Source organism: Mandrillus leucophaeus, unplaced genomic scaffold (assembly GCF_000951045.1).
Source record: "Mandrillus leucophaeus isolate KB7577 unplaced genomic scaffold, Mleu.le_1.0 Scaffold5, whole genome shotgun sequence".
Classification (NCBI taxonomy): domain Eukaryota; kingdom Metazoa; phylum Chordata; class Mammalia; order Primates; family Cercopithecidae; genus Mandrillus; species Mandrillus leucophaeus.
In genome coordinates this window covers 11,841,148-11,853,072 of record NW_012105364.1, presented here as the reverse complement: position 1 = coordinate 11,853,072, position 11,925 = coordinate 11,841,148, and positions in this window count along the sequence as shown.

The following is an 11,925-nucleotide window of genomic DNA, read 5'->3' as shown; positions in this document are numbered from 1 at the left end:
CAGTGGAATTAGGCAAGAAAATAAAGTGAATAAAAGTTATCCAGAATAGATAAGAAAAAGTAAAACTATCTCTATTCACAGTTGCATAATCTTTTATGTAGGATTATCAAGGAATACACACATACATACAATTAAAGCAACTTCAACAAGGTTACATTATACATGATCCATCAGGGTCAGCTCAGGCTGCCATAACAAAAATACTATGGAAGAGGTGCTTAAACAACAGAAATTTATTTCTCACAGTTCTGAAGGCTGATAAGTTTAAGATCAAAGCCAGAAAGACAGATTTCATTCTGAGGCCTTTTCTCTTGACTTATGCTGGTTACCCTCTCACGGTATACTCATATTTACCTCTTTTTGTGTGTGCTTGGGGTTGGGTCAGGGTGGAGTGCGAGATCTCTGGTGCCCCTTTTTATAAGGCCACTGTTACCATCATGACCTCATCTAAACCTAATTATCTCCCAAAGATTCCATCTCCAAGTACCATTTTATTGAGGATTAGAGCTGTAATATATGAAATTTGGAGGACATAGTCCATAGCAATCAATATACAAAAATATGTTTTAGTCTATTATAGCAATGAATAATCTGAAAATAGAGAAAACAATTCTATTTACCATGGCATCAAAAAGAAATAAACTAACAAAATAAATGTAACACTTGTACACTGAAAGATATTAAATATTGTTGGAAATATTAAAGATCTAAATAAATAGACATTTCTTATTTATTGATTTGAAGTCAATATTGCTCAGATGGCAATATTCAAGTTGATGTAGCATTTCATCACAATTCCTATCAAAATCCCAGCTTCCTTTTTGCAGAAATTTATAAGTTGGTCTTAAAATTCATATGGAAATGTGCAGGATCCAAAATTGCCAAAACAAACTTGAAAAAGAACAAAGTTGAAAGACTCATACTTCCCTATCTCAAAACATACCACAAAGCTACGTTTATCAACATAGTGTGGCATAGTGATAGACATTCAGCTTAATACAATAAAATTTAGAGTCTTAAAATAAACCTCAACATTTATGGTCAATTGATTTTCAATAAAGTCTGAAGATAATTCAGTGGGAAGCAGTCTTTTCAACAGTTAGTGCTGGGACAACTGGATAGCCACACGCAAAAAATGAAGCTGGGCCCACTACCTCACACCATAAGAAATGTAACTCAAAATGCAGCACAAGTCTAAATGTAAAAGCTAAAACAATAAAACTCTTAGAATAAAAATTCTAAGAAAGATTTACTGAAGAGTAAATCTTTATGATCTTGGGCTAGGCTGTGGTTTCTTAGACATAATACTAAAGACATAAGCAACAAAAGAAAAAGAAATAGATAAATTAGACTTCATCAAGATTGAGTTAAAGTTACATAAATAATGAGTTTAGACTCTGTGGTATAAACAGTGGTGTATGTTTTGTAAGATAGTTCAATATTACTGGAGTTTTGTGCTTTGGGAGTAGGAAAAGTGCCAGAAGAGAAGCCTAGAGTGATAAGCTGTAAATACAACAGGATGATTAACCTGGAGCCTTTCACCTTGGCCTCCATAAATGAGACAGCTGTTAAAATGGTATGTAAAATTTATCTGTGCATGCAGGCATACCTCAAAGAGATTGCAGGTTTGGTTCCAGATCAGTTCAATAAAATGCGTGTCACCCTAAAGTGAGTCAAACAAATTTTTTGGTTTCCCAGTGCCTATAAAAGTTATGTTTACACTATACTATCATCTGTTCAGTGTGCAATCTGTCTAAATGATGTAAATAATTTAAAAATAATCCTAAAATGCTAACAATTATCTGAGCCTTCAGTAAGTTGTAATCTTTGTCTTGCTTTGGTGTTGACGGCTGATCAGGGTGACAGTTGCTAGATGTTAGGGTGGTTGTGGCAATTTTTAAAAATAAGATAACAATAAAGTTTGCCACATTAAATGACTCTTTCACAAAAGACTTCTCAGTAGCAGAAGACACTGTTTGATAGCATTTGTCTCACAGAAGAACTCTCAATACCGAAATCAGTCCTCTCAATTCTGCCGCTGCTTTATCAACCAAATTTATAAAACATTATAAAGCCTCTGTTGTCATTTAAACAATGTTCACAGCATCTTCACCAGGAGTAGATTTCATCTCAAGAAACCACTTTCTTTTCTCATTCAAGAAGCAACTCGTCATCTGATCAAGTTTTATCATGAGATTGCAGCAATTCAGTCACATCTTCAAGCTCTACTTCTAATTCTGGTTTTCTTGCTGTTTTCCTCACATTTGCAATGGCTTTTTCCACTAGCCTTCAACCCCTCAAAGAATCAACTTCCTCTAAACTCCTGTTAATGTTGATATTTTGATCTCCTTGCATGAATCATCAATTTTTTTTTTTTTGTTTGTTTGTTTTTGAGACGGAGTCTCAGTCTGTTGCCCAAGCTGGAGTGCAGTGGTGCGATCTTGGCTCACTGCAACCTCTGCCGCCCCAGTTCAAGCAATTCTCCTGTCTCAGCCTCCCAAGTAGCTGCGATTACGGGCACCTGCCACTGCACCCAGCTAATTTTTGTATTTTTAGTAGAGAGGGGGTTTCACCATCTTGGCCAGGCTGGTCTTGAACTCGTGACCTCATGATCCACCCACCTCAGCCTCCCAAAGTGCTGGGATTACGGGCGCGAGCCATGGCACCTGGCACATGAATCACCAAATCTTTTTAATAGCATCTAGTGTGGTCAGTTTTTTCAAGAAGGTTTTCAATTTAGTTACCCAGATCTGTCAGAGGAATCACTATTTATGGTAACTATAGCCTTATAAAATGTATTTTTTTAAAATAAGACTTGAAAGTGGACATTACTCCTTGACTCATGGACTGCAGAATGATGACTGCAGCGTGTTGTGCATGAAAACAATGTTAATCTCTTTGTACATCTTCATCCTCGGAGAGATCTTGAGTGACCAGGCACATTTTCAATGAGCAGTAATATTTTGAAAGAAATCTTTTTTTTTTCTTAGCCCAGCCTTTGTTGTTTCGTTTATAGAACACAGGCAGACTAGATTTAGCATCATTCTTCAGGGTCCTAGGATTTTCAGGATGGTAAGTGAGCATTGGCTTCAATAGCTGCATAAGCCCTTAACAAGGGAGTTAGCCTGTCTTTTGAAGCTTTGAAGCCAGGTGTTGACTTGTCCTCTCTAGCTATGAAAGTCTTAGATAGCATCTTTTTCACATAGAGGGCTGTTTCGTCCACATTTTTAAAAATCTGTTGTTTCCTGTGGTTATCTCCATTAGTGATCTTAGCTAGATCTTCTGGATCTTGCTGCAGCTTCTACATCAGCACTTGCTGCTTCACCTTGCACTTTTATGTTATGGAGATGGCTTCTTTCCTTAAACCTCATGAATCAACCTCTAACAGCTTCAGACTTTTCTTCTGCAGCTTTCTTCCCTCTCTTAGCCTTCATAGCGCTGAAGAGAGTCAAGGCCTTGCTCTGGATTAGGTTTTGGCTTAAGGAAATGTTGTGGATGGCCTGGTCTATCCAGGTCACTAAAACTTTCTCCATATCAGCAATAAGGCTGTTTTTCTTTTTCTTTTCTTTCTTTTGTTTTTTAAATTTTATTTATTTATTTATTTATTTATTTTGGAGACAGAATTTTCTCTCTGTTGCCCAGGCTGGAGTGCAGCAGCACAATCTCGCCTCACTGTCACCTTTGCATACCGTGTTCAAGCACTTCTCCTGCCTCAGCCTCCTGAGTAACTGGGATTACAGGCAGGCACCAGCACTCCTGGCTAATTTTTTTGTATTTTTGGTAGAGACAGGGTTTCACCATGTTGGTCAGGCTGGTCTACAACTCCTGACCTCAGGTGATCCACCCACCTCAGCCTCTGAAAGTGCTGAGATTACAGGTGTGAGCCACCGCGCCCGGCCTGTTTTGCTTTCTTATCATTCGTGTGTTAACAGAAGTAGCACTTTTAATTTTCTTCAAGAACTTTTTATTTGTATTCGCAGCTTGGCTAACTGGTGCAAGAGGCCTAGTTTTTGGCCCATCTTAGCTTTCAACATGCCTTCCTCACTAAGCTTAATCGTTTCTAACTTTTGTTTTAAAGTGAGAGATTTGTGACACTTCCTTTCACATGAACACTTAAAGACCATTGCAGCATTATTAATTGGCCTAATTTCAACATTGTTGTACCTCAGGGAATAGGAAGGCTAGAGGAGATGGATAGAGATGGGAAACAGTCAGTTGGTGGAGCAACCAGAACACATATAACTTTTAAGTTTGCTGTCTTATAAGGGTGTGGTGTGTTGAACTTTAAGACACTTACAACACTAACATCAAAGATCAGTAATTACAGATCATAATAATAGATAAGGAAGAAGTTTGAAATATTTCAAGAATTACCAAAATGTGACACAGAAGCATGAAGTGAGTACATGCTATTGGAAAAAAACGGTGCTAATAGACTCGCTTGATACAGAGTTGCCACAAACTTCAAATTTGCAAAATATCTGTGAAGTAAAACAATATAGCAAAGCACAATAAAATAAGATATGCCTTTTATACATATACATGGCTGTTATCACAGTACCCTAGAGCCAGTAGACCTACAGGAGGCTAAATGATGAGGATCACAGAGCCACAGGCAGTTCTCTAAGGGTTTTAAACAGGAAGCACCAGGATTGAGATTTATGTTTAGATGCCACATCATGGGCAGTGTGAAGGAGTCTGCATGTGGCAGGACTGTGAGCAGCACGACCCAATACAAATGTTTATGAAAAATGAAATAAAATCTATCAAAAAAGGTTGGTGAATTTGACTACATTAATATTCTATACTTCTGAATAACAAGAGACACAACTTAAATTGTAAAACAACACAGACAGGGAGAAGATATCTGCAACCCATATAGCCACCAAAAAATAGGTGATGCCTAGAATATGCAAGGAACTTTTGTCAATCAATAAAACAACAACAAGAAAAGAATACCCAAAACAGGTCTCCCTACTTTGAATTTTGCCTCCCTCTCTGGAGCACATTAAATGAGTTTTTATATGTATATGCCTGACCCACTATGTATAATATGGCAACACCTACTTGACTACTATTAATTTATTAGTTTACTATTTTTATTCTCAACCCAGTAGCTAGAATGATTCTTTTAAAAAGTACTTTGCTCAAAATTCTCCCATGATTTTCTTCACTCAAGGTGTAAAAGTCAAAGTCCTTACACCTTGCAGTCCACAAGGCCCTGCCCCTCACCTGTCAGACCTAATCTCCTGTATTAGTCAGGGTTCCCCAGAGAAACAGAACCAACGAGAGATTTCATATTTTATTTTCATTTCACGTGCACACACACACACACACACATGAAATGGCCATATATATAGGATATAAATATGAAATATCCCTATATATAGGATATTTTTATACATACACACACACATACACACACATATACAGATGATCTCCAAGTTACGTTTTGATTTACGATTTTTTGACTTTAAGATACATTTATTGGGACATAACACCATAAGTTAAGGAACATGTGGACTTAATGATTGACTTACGATTTCTTAACTTTATGATAATTCATTGGAGTATTAAATGGATTTTTGACTTATGATATTGTCAATTTTATGATGGGTTTATTGGTATATAGTCCCATGGTAAGTTGAGAGGCATCTGGACACACACACACACACATATATATGCATACAACACAAGTACATATAAACATACACACACACATAGAGAGATTTATTATAGAAATTGGCTTATACAATTACAGAAGTTGAAAAGTCCCACAATCTGCTGTCTGCAAGCTGAAGAACTAGGAAAGCTGGTGTTGTAATTCAGTCCAAGCCCAAAAGCCTGAAAATCAGGAGAGCCAATGGTATCAATCCTGGTCACGGTCCAAGAGTAAGAGCACTGATAATCAAGGGCAGAAGAATATAAATGTCTCAGCTCAAGCAGGGAGAGTGATTTCACCCTTCTGTCTCTTCGTTCAAGCCTTCGAGGGATTGGATGATGGCCACCCCATTGGTGAGGGTAATCTTCTTTGCCTTATTCTATAAATTCAAATGCTAATCTTTTCTCTAAACATCCTCAGAGGTAACAGACACACCCAGAAATGTTTAACCAGCTATCTGGCTATTTAGCTTATGATACACACACACACACACACACACACACACACACACGTACACACACAAATTTTGGGAGACACAATTTGCTTTAGGGGTCACCAGATAACATATATTTTTATATATCATTATTTGTTCTGTTTCTCTGGGGAAGCATAATACAAATTGTTTCCCCAAAAATTTATATATTGAAGTCCTAATCCCCATTACCTCAAAATGTTACCTTCAGACCGGGTGCGGTGGCTCATGCCTGTAATCCCAGCACTTTGGGAAGCCAAGGCAGGTGGATCACTTGAGGTCAGGAGTTCAAAACTAGCCTGGCCAATATGGTGAAACCCCATCTCTACTAAAAATAAAAAAATTGGCCAGGCGCAGTGGCTCAAGCCTGTAATCCCAGCACTTTGGGAGGCCAAGGCGGGTGAATTTCCTGAGGTCAGTAGTTCGAGACCAGTCTGGCCACCATGGTGAAACTCCGTCCTTACTAAAAATACAAAAAAAAAAAATTAGTCGGGTGTGGTAGCACATGCCTGTGGTCCCAGCTACTCAGGAGGCTGAGACAGGGGAATTGCTTGAACCAGGGAGGTGGAGGTTGCAGTGAGCCAAGATTGTGCCACTGCACTCCAGCCTGGGCAACAGAGACTCTGCCTTAAAAAAAAAAAAAAAAGTGACCTTCATAGGAAATAGGGTCACCGCAGATGTAATCAAGTGAAGATGAGGTCATTAGAGTGAGGCCTTATCCAATGTCAATGATGTTCTTATTAAAAGTGGAAATTTGGACCCAGAAACACACACTGGGAAACCACTATGCAAAGATGAAGGCAGAGATCAGAGTGATGCATCTGCAAGCCGAGGACCACCAAAGCCTGCCAGCAGACCACCAGAAGGTAGGGAAGAGGCATGGAACAGATTGTTTCTCTCAGCCCTCAGAAAAAGCTAACACTGTCAACACCTCGATATTGGACCTCTAGCCTCCAGAATTGCGAGATAATAAGTTTCTGTTGGTTAAGCCACTCAATTTGCAGCACTTTGTTATAGCAACCCTAGCAAACTAATACCCTGAGAAGTAGATTAGTTTAACAATATGCTCCCCTCTTCCCTAGGATAGCTGTCCCTAGAAACATTAACCATGGAAATACAGCCTTTCCAGTTCAGATGGCTGAAAAATAGGCCTTTACCAAATTACCATCATAATTTTTAATTTCTAATATTTAAATCATCCACAATTATAATTTAGGACAGAGGAAATATTTATTAACAAACGTATAGGTCCTCATGACATTTTAAAGACACATATGTGCATGTATTTATATACATTTTCATAAATATAAAGAAACTATGACATTGGAATTAATCACCTCATATATCCATTTGCTCCTCTGTGAAGTGACCTATGTATTTGGACACCCTAAGTCACTCTTTTCTGAAAACCACATTTGGATTAGGCCAAAATGACCTTATTTTTCAAACGAGGCAGTGCTGGTATGGTCACTGAAACTGAGATGAATAGAAGTTTATGAGGTCATAGTCTTTGTTGCCTGTGCCTCCAGATTCTAAGAATTTTTATCATTGTAGGATGTGTTCTAGAATATAGAATCATGTGATTATGAAAGATGCACGTATGTTGGTTTGTTGTAACCCCGGGTTCAGGCTTCTGCTGCATCATATTTGCTAAAGACACCAAAGCTAGATAGAGCTAGTTGATCCTGACTAAGGTACTACATAATTAAGTTCCATGTAGTGAGAAAACGTGTAGATTTCTGGCCCTATCCTTTTGCAGAGGGGCGGTGACTTGAGAGTGGTATTCTAGGCTAATGACGGTAGAATTAGGAACATCATCCTTGGCATCTGAAGGGGATTTGAGAATGTCTAAATGTGAGTAGCAAGGGGATCAAAGGCACCATGTTCTCAGGTGTGAGAGAGTTGCCAGAGGGGTAAATGTTCTTATCCTCTTCAGGAAGGAAATGAATGTTGGGAAGTTCTGTAAATAAGGTTAGTAGGCCAGATCCAGGTGACTTAGAGAAAAATCTGGGTCTCACATTTTACAAAATTTGCTTTGCGAGGCCTCTAACCTATCCAATAAAAGAGCTCTCGTTTATCCAAAATTAAGTGTTGGAAGAGTTAGGACCCCTCCTACACTGCTTCTCAGTGATGCAAGCTCTTTTGCGAGGGACTGGGTCTTACCAAAGTTAGGTGGTTAAAATGTTAGCCTGGAATGTAGGATTCTGGAGCGCTGATTCCACAGCCAGTCACTGAGAGAGGCATGAGGAAAAACCACTGAATAGGAAGAAAGCATCTCAATTCTCAGAGCATGGGGAGCTCATTTCTGAAAATGTACAGGGGACAAGTACTGCTTAGCCAGTTTCCCCTTATTTTTCAAGACTGGGAGCAAAAGCGAAAATAACCCAGAATCAGAAACTATTATTTCCTCTCTCAACCTTGGAAAGAAAACAAACAAACAAACAAACATTCTGCTAAGCTAATGATTAAAATAGACGAAAATATTTGAATTCCAATCATTTGGATGTTATCCATGTCTTGTGCCTCCATCCATATCAGGTATGTTGAAAAAGATTTGGATTTTTACCTGTGTTTTTCTCTATCTATACTATGAACACTTCTAAAAAGTGTCCATACTCAAATAATTGTGGTTTTCAGATATGGTGATTTTCAGAACTTCATTATAAAATGGGTTGAAACTCAAATAAAAGTCATTACCCAGTTTTATCTTAGTGCCTATCTACTTCTATATATTTGAGTTAATCAATGTGTGAAAATGGGGATATCCCACACTTCCACTGAGATTTGGATTAAGTTTAATATTGAGGTTAAACATAATCATTTCTATCGAAAATTAAAACTGGCTGGGCGCAGTGGCTCATGCCTGTAATCCCAGCACTTTGGGAGGCTGAGATGGGCGGATCGGCTGAGGTTGGGAGTTTGAGACCAGCCTGACCAACATGGAGAAACCCCGTCTCTACTAAAAAAATAAAATAAAAAAGTAGCCGGGCGTGGTGGCACATGCTTGTAATCCCAGCTACTTGGGAGGCTGAGGCAGGAGAATCGCTTGAACCCGGGAGGCAGAGGTTGCAGTGAGCTGAGATTGTGCCATTGCACTCCAGCCTGGGCAACAAGAGCGAAACTCCGTCTCAAAAAAAAAAAAAAAAAAAAAAAGAAGAAAAAAGAAAATTAAAACCTATGAAAGGATTGAATATTAAATATTTCTAACCACCTCACTCCTGCAATTTTGGGGAGGGGTTAAACCCCCCCCCCCCGTGGGAAATTTGTTTTCTCTTTTTAAAAAAAAAAAAAAAAAAAAAAAAAAAAGAAGAAAAAAGAAAATTAAAACCTATGAAAGGATTGAATATTAAATATTTCTAACCACCTCACCCCTGCAATTTGGGGAAGGCTTAACTCCACTTCCGTGTGTGAAATGTTGCTCCTCATTTAAAAGCAAGAAAGAAAATAAGTGATGAAAGGCAAAAATGTTAGTCTAAGGAGATAAAAACTATTTTGTGGGATTAAAATAAATTAAGCATTATTAATGTAAATGGTAATGAGAATATACAAATCAACAAAATGGTAACAAAATAGTAATTATTTTAAAAATGAATACCTTAACAGAATTTAGATATAGAAAGAGAAAATTAAGTATAAAAAGTTGAAAAATTATGAAAATATATAATAAATGCTGATACTATATTTCTAACTAATCTCATCCAACATACAATGACAAGTTAAGTGAAATAAACATGATAAAATGGGGGACAGAGACAACAGCTAAAATGGAGAAAGGACTTCACAAATCTGAGAAGAAGGATATGATCGCTTTTTAAAAACTGAATAAACAGCAAACAACTAAAATAATCATTTATTAAGTCAAAGTCTATTGATGTTTATTCAGTGTCAGAAACTGCTGTAAGTACTGAGGATTCTGGGAACCTGTCAGTGAACTAGACTGGCAGTTCTCAACCATTAAGGAATCATTTTGTCAGGTGGTGCTAAAGAGACAGACATAAATGGCAGTCTTGGCAACATCTTAACATTGAGGGAATAAAAAGCTTTTATTCTTTTAAATGTTCTGGTAAATTCATTTGGGAAGAAACATAACAACCAATACAGCATAAAGGAGTTTGAGCTAAAAGATCTCAGATACATGTAAACAGCAAGGGGAAAAAATATGGTCCAGCAATAGCTAGGGCCCCCCAAAAAAAGCCAGCATAATATTTAAAAAGTCGTTACTACCTGGTGTGGGTGGTATTGTGTGACCCTATGTGGCCTTAAAATGCTATTGCATGCATGTGTAATAGTTAGAGAATGTATGAGACTGACTTAAGAGACCATAAAAGCAGGAAGGAAGTGAGAGAGTCAGTGCGTCAGCTGTCAGCGCCTAGGGGAGGGGGAGTAATCAGGGAAAAGGAAGAGGCTGAAGAAAGGTGGACAAGGTTATTATAAAATCCAGCTGAACAAGAAGATGAACCCACAGTAGCACAAGGCCAGTAAACAAGATAGAAAAGGACACTAAATGGAATTTACATGATATCTTAAAAGCATAGTGTAGCTGTGGTGGTTGTAGGGAACATGTACGAAACACTCTTGAGGTAACAAAGGCAAGCCCATTAAGTATAACTAATTTCTTTGGCAAGTTACAAAAAAGAGGAAACAGAAGGGAATTCGAATGTGATGAGAATGGCTTTGTATGGGTGACTTAGACAATTAGAAGTTAGATGCAAATAATGATTGTTATTATTATGTTTTTGACTAAGGAAAAACTGCATTATAATGGGATATGATTAAGTCATTGTCAACAATACCTAAAGTTTACGACTACTGCCATAGCTCTCATAAGTGGTAGAAGGTAGCACTTACTTTTTGACTATATCACCCACCCTGATAGTTGCCAGACTGTCCCTTCCACTGAGAGTGGCAGGGACTGTTACTGGTATAGTATTCATGTGAACAACCATGTGATGCCTCCTTGAATGGCCTTTTCTTTATCTCTGGAATGATGTAGGCATGAGCAAGGAAAGCCAAATACACTAAGAAACTGGCTTCTGACGTCCTTACTCACTCTAGCAGGCATGCCTGCTTACCTCTACCCTTAGTCTTGAAATGACTCACCGTGACAAATTATTGGCCTGAGCAGAATAACCCTAAAGAGTCCTTTGGTAAATCGTGTATTAGTTCCATAAGGAACACACTGCAAGGGAGCTATCAGATAATTTCTCCTTTCCTGTTCCTAACTTAAGTCAAGTAGGTTTATTTCCCATTACCACTGGCATTTATATAGTTCTTTTTTTTTTTGTAATTAAGCTTTTTGTTGTTTTTTTTTTATTATACTTTAATTTCTAGGATACATGTGCACATCATGCAGGTTTGTTACATATGTATACATGTGCCATGTTGGTTTGCTGCACCCATTAACTCGTCATTTACATTAGGTAGATCTCCTAATGCTATCCCTCCCCCTTCCCTACCCCATGATGGGCACTGGTGTGTGATGTTCCCCTTCCTGTGTCCAAATGTTCCCATTGTTCAATTCCCACCTATGAGTGAGAATATGCAATGTTTGATTTTTGTCCTTGCGATAGTTTGCTGAGAATGATGGTTTCCAGCTTCATCCATGTCCCTACAAAGGACATGAACTCATCCATTTTTATGGCTGTGTAGTATTCCATGGTGTATATGTGCCACATTTTCTTAATCCAGTCTATATTGATGGACATTTGGGTTGGTTCCAAGTCTTTGCTATTGTGAATAGTGCCGCAATAAACATACATGTGCATGTGTCTTTATAGCAGCATGATTTATA